This window comes from Syngnathus scovelli, unplaced genomic scaffold, assembly GCF_024217435.2.
Source record: "Syngnathus scovelli strain Florida unplaced genomic scaffold, RoL_Ssco_1.2 HiC_scaffold_32, whole genome shotgun sequence".
Classification (NCBI taxonomy): Eukaryota; Metazoa; Chordata; class Actinopteri; order Syngnathiformes; family Syngnathidae; genus Syngnathus; species Syngnathus scovelli.
The window spans coordinates 75,001-82,500 of NW_026061412.1; positions in this window are offsets into that span (position 1 = coordinate 75,001).

A 7,500-nucleotide genomic window follows, 5' to 3' on the forward strand; every position below is an offset into this window, starting at 1 on the left:
CACCGCGGAGGTGGTCGCGGCGCCTCATTCGACTTCCAGCGGCCAGCGAGCTCGCGCACCCGCCCGGCACATCCGGGAGGCCGTGCGCACGAGCCAAGTGGCCGAAAATAGCCCCCGCCGAGCGGATCGGCTGTTTATAAGCACCGCGGAGGTGGTCGCGGCGCCTCATTCGACTTCAAGCGGCCGGCGAGCTCGCGCACCCGCCCGGCACATCCGGGAGGCCGTGCGCACGAGCCAAGTGGCCGAAAATAGCCCCCGCCGAGCGGATCGGCTGTTTATAAGCACCGCGGAGGTGGTCGCGGCGCCTCATTCGACTTCCAGCGGCCGGCGAGCCCGCGCACCCGCCTGGCACATCCGGGAGGCCGTGCGCACGAGCCAAGTGGCCGAAAATAGCCCCCGCCGAGCGGATCGGCTGTTTATAAGCACCGCGGGGGTGGTCGCGGCGCCTCATTCGACTTCCAGCGGCCGGCGAGCTCGCGCACCCGCCCGGCACATCCGGGAGGCCGTGCGCACGAGCCAAGTGGCCGAAAATAGCCCCCGCCGAGCGGATCGGCTGTTTATAAGCACCGCGGAGGTGGTCGCGGCGCCTCATTCGACTTCCAGCGGCCGGCGAGCCTGCGCACCCGCCCGGCACATCCGGGAGGCCGTGCGCACGAGCCAAGTGGCCGAAAATAGCCCCCGCCGAGCGGATCGGCTGTTTATAAGCACCGCGGAGGTGGCCGCGGCGCCTCATTCGACTTCCAGCGGCCGGCAAGCTCGCGCACCCGCCCGGCACATCCGGGAGGCCGTGCGCACGAGCCAAGTGGCCGAAAATAGCCCCCGCCGAGCGGATCGGCTGTTTATAAGCACCGCGGAGGTGGTCGCGGCGCCTCATTCGACTTCCAGCGGCCGGCGAGCTCGCGCACCCGCCCGGCATATCCGGGAGGCCGTGCGCACGAGCCAAGTGGACGAAAATAGCCCCCGCCGAGCGGATCGGCTGTTTGTAAGCACCGCGGAGGTGGTCGCGGCGCCTCATTCGACTTCCAGCGGCCGGCGAGCTCGCGCACCCGCCCGGCACATCCGGGAGGCCGTGCGCACGAGCCAAGTGGCCGAAAATAGCCCCCGCCGAGCGGATCGGCTGTTTATAAGCACCGCGGAGGTGGTCGCGGCGCCTCATTCGACTTCCAGCGGCCGGCGAGCTCGCGCACCCGCCCGGCACATCCGGGAGGCCGTGCGCACGAGCCAAGTGGCCGAAAATAGCCCCCGCCGAGCGGATCGGCAGTTTATAAGCACCGCGGAGGTGGTCGCGGCGCCTCATTCGACTTCCAGCGGCCGGCGAGCTCGCGCACCCGCCCGGCACATCCGGGAGGCCGTGCGCACGAGCCAAGTGGCCGAAAATAGCCCCCGCCGAGCGGATTGGCTATTTATAAGCACCGCGGAGGTGGTCGCGGCGCCTCATTCGACTTCAAGCGGCCGGCGAGCTCGCGCACCCGCCCGGCACATCCGGGAGGCCGTGCGCACGAGCCAAGTGGCCGAAAATAGCCCCCGCCGAGCGGATCGGCTGTTTATAAGCACCGCGGGGGTGGTCGCGGCGCCTCATTCGACTTCCAGCGGCCGGCGAGCTCGCGCACCCGCCCGGCACATCCGGGAGGCCGTGCGCACGAGCCAAGTGGCCGAAAATAGCCCCCGCCGAGCGGATCGGCTGTTTATAAGCACCGCGGAGGTGGTCGCGGCGCCTCATTCGACTTCCAGCGGCCGGCGAGCCTGCGCACCCGCCCGGCACATCCGGGAGGCCGTGCGCACGAGCCAAGTGGCCGAAAATAGCCCCCGCCGAGCGGATCGGCTGTTTATAAGCACCGCGGAGGTGGCCGCGGCGCCTCATTCGACTTCCAGCGGCCGGCAAGCTCGCGCACCCGCCCGGCACATCCGGGAGGCCGTGCGCACGAGCCAAGTGGCCGAAAATAGCCCCCGCCGAGCGGATCGGCTGTTTATAAGCACCGCGGAGGTGGTCGCGGCGCCTCATTCGACTTCCAGCGGCCGGCGAGCTCGCGCACCCGCCCGGCATATCCGGGAGGCCGTGCGCACGAGCCAAGTGGACGAAAATAGCCCCCGCCGAGCGGATCGGCTGTTTGTAAGCACCGCGGAGGTGGTCGCGGCGCCTCATTCGACTTCCAGCGGCCGGCGAGCTCGCGCACCCGCCCGGCACATCCGGGAGGCCGTGCGCACGAGCCAAGTGGCCGAAAATAGCCCCCGCCGAGCGGATCGGCTGTTTATAAGCACCGCGGAGGTGGTCGCGGCGCCTCATTCAACTTCCAGCGGCCGGCGAGCTCGCGCACCCGCCCGGCACATCCGGGAGGCCGTGCGCACGAGCCAAGTGGCCGAAAATAGCCCCCGCCGAGCGGATCGGCAGTTTATAAGCACCGCGGAGGTGGTCGCGGCGCCTCATTCGACTTCCAGCGGCCGGCGAGCTCGCGCACCCGCCCGGCACATCCGGGAGGCCGTGCGCACGAGCCAAGTGGCCGAAAATAGCCCCCGCCGAGCGGATTGGCTATTTATAAGCACCGCGGAGGTGGTCGCGGCGCCTCATTCGACTTCAAGCGGCCGGCGAGCTCGCGCACCCGCCCGGCACATCCGGGAGGCCGTGCGCACGAGCCAAGTGGCCGAAAATAGCCCCCGCCGAGCGGATCGGCTGTTTATAAGCACCGCGGAGGTGGTCGCGGCGCCTCATTCGACTTCCAGCGGCCGGCGAGCTCGCGCACCCGCCCGGCACATCCGGGAGGCCGTGCGCACGAGCCAAGTGGCCGAAAATAGCCCCCGCCGAGCGGATCGGCTGTTTATAAGCACCGCGGAGGTGGTCGCGGCGCCTCATTCGACTTCCAGCGGCCGGCGAGCTCGCGCACCCGCCCGGCACATCCGGGAGGCCGTGCGCACGAGCCAAGTGGCCGAAAATAGCCCCCGCCGAGCGGATCGGCTGTTTATAAGCACCGCGGAGGTGGTCGCGGCGCCTCATTCGACTTCCAGCGGCCGGCGAGCTCGCGCACCCGCCCGGCACATCCGGGAGGCCGTGCGCACGAGCCAAGTGGCCGAAAATAGCCCCCGCCGAGCGGATCGGCTGTTTATAAGCACCGCGGAGGTGGTCGAAAATAGCCCCCGCCGAGCGGATCGGCTGTTTATAAGCACCGCGGAGGTGGTCGCGGCGCCTCATTCGACTTCCAGCGGCCGGCGAGCTCGCGCACCCGCCCGGCACATCCGGGAGGCCGTGCGCACGAGCCAAGTGGCCGAAAATAGCCCCCGCCGAGCGGATCGGCTGTTTATAAGCACCGCGGAGGTGGTCGCGGCGCCTCATTCGACTTCCAGCGGCCGGCGAGCTCGCGCACCCGCCCGGCACATCCGGGAGGCCGTGCGCACGAGCCAAGTGGCCGAAAATAGCCCCCGCCGAGCGGATCGGCTGTTTATAAGCACCGCGGAGGTGGTCGCGGCGCCTCATTCGACTTCCAGCGGCCGGCGAGCTCGCGCACCCGCCCGGCACATCCGGGAGGCCGTGCGCACGAGCCAAGTGGCCGAAAATAGCCCCCGCCGAGCGGATCGGCTGTTTATAAGCACCGCGGAGGTGGTCGCGGCGCCTCATTCGACTTCCAGCGGCCGGCGAGCTCGCGCACCCGCCCGGCACATCCGGGAGGCCGTGCGCACGAGCCAAGTGGCCGAAAATAGCCCCCGCCGAGCGGATCGGCTGTTTATAAGCACCGCGGAGGTGGTCGCGGCGCCTCATTCGACTTCCAGCGGCCGGCGAGCTCGCGCACCCGCCCGGCACATCCGGGAGGCCGTGCGCACGAGCCAAGTGGCCGAAAATAGCCCCCGCCGAGCGGATCGGCTGTTTATAAGCACCGCGGAGGTGGTCGCGGCGCCTCATTCGACTTCCAGCGGCCGGCGAGCTCGCGCACCCGCCCGGCACATCCGGGAGGCCGTGCGCACGAGCCAAGTGGCCGAAAATAGCCCCCGCCGAGCGGATCGGTTGTTTATAAGCACCGCGGAGGTGGTCGCGGCGCCTCATTCGACTTCCAGCGGCCGGCGAGCTCGCGCACCCGCCCGGCACATCCGAGAGGCCGTGCGCACGAGCCAAGTGGCCGAAAATAGCCCCCGCCGAGCGGATCGGCTGTTTATAAGCACCGCGGAGGTGGTCGCGGCGCCTCATTCGACTTCCAACGGCCGGCGAGCTCGCGCACCCGCCCGGCACATCCGGGAGGCCGTGCGCACGAGCCAAGTGGCCGAAAATAGCCCCCGCCGAGCGGATCGGCTGTTTATAAGCACCGCGGAGGTGGTCGCGGCGCCTCATTCGACTTCCAGCGGCCGGCGAGCTCGCGCACCCGCCCGGCACATCCGGGAGGCCGTGCGCACGAGCCAAGTGGCCGAAAATAGCCCCCGCCGAGCGGATCGGCTGTTTATAAGCACCGCGGAGGTGGTCGCGGCGCCTCATTCGACTTCCAGCGGCCGGCGAGCTCGCGCACCCGCCCGGCACATCCGGGAGGCCGTGCGCACGAGTCAAGTGGCCGAAAATAGCCCCCGCCGAGCGGATTGGCTGTTTATAAGCACCGCGGAGGTGGTCGCGGCGCCTCATTCGACTTCCAGCGGCCGGCGAGCTCGCGCACCCGCCCGGCACATCCGGGAGGCCGTGCGCACGAGCCAAGTGGCCCAAAATAGCCCCCGCCGAGCGGATCGGCTGTTTATAAGCACCGCGGAGGTGGTCGCGGCGCCTCATTCGACTTCCGGCGGGCGGCGAGCTCGCGCACCCGCCCGGCACATCCGGGAGGCCGTGCGCACGAGCCAAGTGGCCGAAAATAGCCCCCGCCGAGCGGATCGGCTGTTTATAAGCACCGCGGAGGTGGTCGCGGCGCCTCATTCGACTTCCAGCGGCCGGCGAGCTCGCGCACCCGCCCGGCACATCCGGGAGGCCGTGCGCACGAGCCAAGTGGCCGAAAATAGCCCCCGCCGAGCGGATCGGCTGTTTATAAGCACCGCGGAGGTGGTCGCGGCGCCTCATTCGACTTCCAGCGGCCGGCGAGCTCGCGCACCCGCCCGGCACATCCGGGAGGCCGTGCGCACGAGCCAAGTGGCCGAAAATAGCCCCCGCCGAGCGGATCGGCTGTTTATAAGCACCGCGGAGGTGGTCGCGGCGCCTCATTCGACTTCCAGCGGCCGGCGAGCTCGCGCACCCGCCCGGCACATCCGGGAGGCCGTGCGCACGAGCCAAGTGGCCGAAAATAGCCCCCGCCGAGCGGATCGGCTGTTTATAAGCACCGCGGAGGTGGTCGCGGCGCCTCATTCGACTTCCAGCGGCCGGCGAGCTCGCGCACCCGCCCGGCACATCCGGGAGGCCGTGCGCACGAGCCAAGTGGCCGAAAATAGCCCCCGCCGAGCGGATCGGCTGTTTATAAGCACCGCGGAGGTGGTCGCGGCGCCTCATTCGACTTCCAGCGGCCGGCGAGCTCGCGCACCCGCCCGGCACATCCGGGAGGCCGTGCGCACGAGCCAAGTGGCCGAAAATAGCCACCGCCGAGCGGATCGGCTGTTTATAAGCACCGCGGAGGTGGTCGCGGCGCCTCATTCGACTTCCAGCGGCCGGCGAGCTCGCGCACCCGCCCGGCACATCCGGGAGGCCGTGCGCACGAGCCAAGTGGCCGAAAATAGCCCCCGCCGAGCGGATCGGCTGTTTATAAGCACCGCGGAGGTGGTCGCGGCGCCTCATTCGACTTCCAGCGGCCGGCGAGCTCGCGCACCCGCCCGGCACATCCGGGAGGCCGTGCGCACGAGCCAAGTGGCCGAAAATAGCCCCCGCCGAGCGGATCGGCTGTTTATAAGCACCGCGGAGGTGGTCGCGGCGCCTCATTCGACTTCCAGCGGCCGGCGAGCTCGCGCACCCGCCCGGCACATCCGGGAGGCCGTGCGCACGAGCCAAGTGGCCGAAAATAGCCCCCGCCGAGCGGATCGGCTGTTTATAAGCACCGCGGAGGTGGTCGCGGCGCCTCATTCGACTTCCAGCGGCCGGCGAGCTCGCGCACCCGCCCGGCACATCCGGGAGGCCGTGCGCACGAGCCAAGTGGCCGAAAATAGCCCCCGCCGAGCGGATCGGCTGTTTATAAGCACCGCGGAGGTGGTCGCGGCGCCTCATTCGACTTCCAGCGGCCGGCGAGCTCGCGCACCCGCCCGGCACATCCGGGAGGCCGTGCGCACGAGCCAAGTGGCCGAAAATAGCCCCCGCCGAGCGGATCGGCTGTTTATAAGCACCGCGGAGGTGGTCGCGGCGCCTCATTCGACTTCCAGCGGCCGGCGAGCTCGCGCACCCGCCCGGCACATCCGGGAGGCCGTGCGCACGAGCCAAGTGGCCGAAAATAGCCCCCGCCGAGCGGATCGGCTGTTTATAAGCACCGCGGAGGTGGTCGCGGCGCCTCATTCGACTTCCAGCGGCCGGCGAGCTCGCGCACCCGCCCGGCACATCCGGGAGGCCGTGCGCACGAGCCAAGTGGCCGAAAATAGCCCCCGCCGAGCGGATCGGCTGTTTATAAGCACCGCGGAGGTGGTCGCGGCGCCTCATTCGACTTCCAGCGGCCGGCGAGCTCGCGCACCCGCCCGGCATATCCGGGAGGCCGTGCGCACGAGCCAAGTGGACGAAAATAGCCCCCGCCGAGCGGATCGGCTGTTTGTAAGCACCGCGGAGGTGGTCGCGGCGCCTCATTCGACTTCCAGCGGCCGGCGAGCTCGCGCACCCGCCCGGCACATCCGGGAGGCCGTGCGCACGAGCCAAGTGGCCGAAAATAGCCCCCGCCGAGCGGATCGGCTGTTTATAAGCACCGCGGAGGTGGTCGCGGCGCCTCATTCGACTTCCAGCGGCCGGCGAGCTCGCGCACCCGCCCGGCACATCCGGGAGGCCGTGCGCACGAGCCAAGTGGCCGAAAATAGCCCCCGCCGAGCGGATCGGCAGTTTATAAGCACCGCGGAGGTGGTCGCGGCGCCTCATTCGACTTCCAGCGGCCGGCGAGCTCGCGCACCCGCCCGGCACATCCGGGAGGCCGTGCGCACGAGCCAAGTGGCCGAAAATAGCCCCCGCCGAGCGGATTGGCTATTTATAAGCACCGCGGAGGTGGTCGCGGCGCCTCATTCGACTTCAAGCGGCCGGCGAGCTCGCGCACCCGCCCGGCACATCCGGGAGGCCGTGCGCACGAGCCAAGTGGCCGAAAATAGCCCCCGCCGAGCGGATCGGCTGTTTATAAGCACCGCGGAGGTGGTCGCGGCGCCTCATTCGACTTCCAGCGGCCGGCGAGCTCGCGCACCCGCCCGGCACATCCGGGAGGCCGTGCGCACGAGCCAAGTGGCCGAAAATAGCCCCCGCCGAGCGGATCGGCTGTTTATAAGCACCGCGGAGGTGGTCGCGGCGCCTCATTCGACTTCCAGCGGCCGGCGAGCTCGCGCACCCGCCCGGCACATCCGGGAGGCCGTGCGCACGAGCCAAGTGGCCGAAAATAGCCC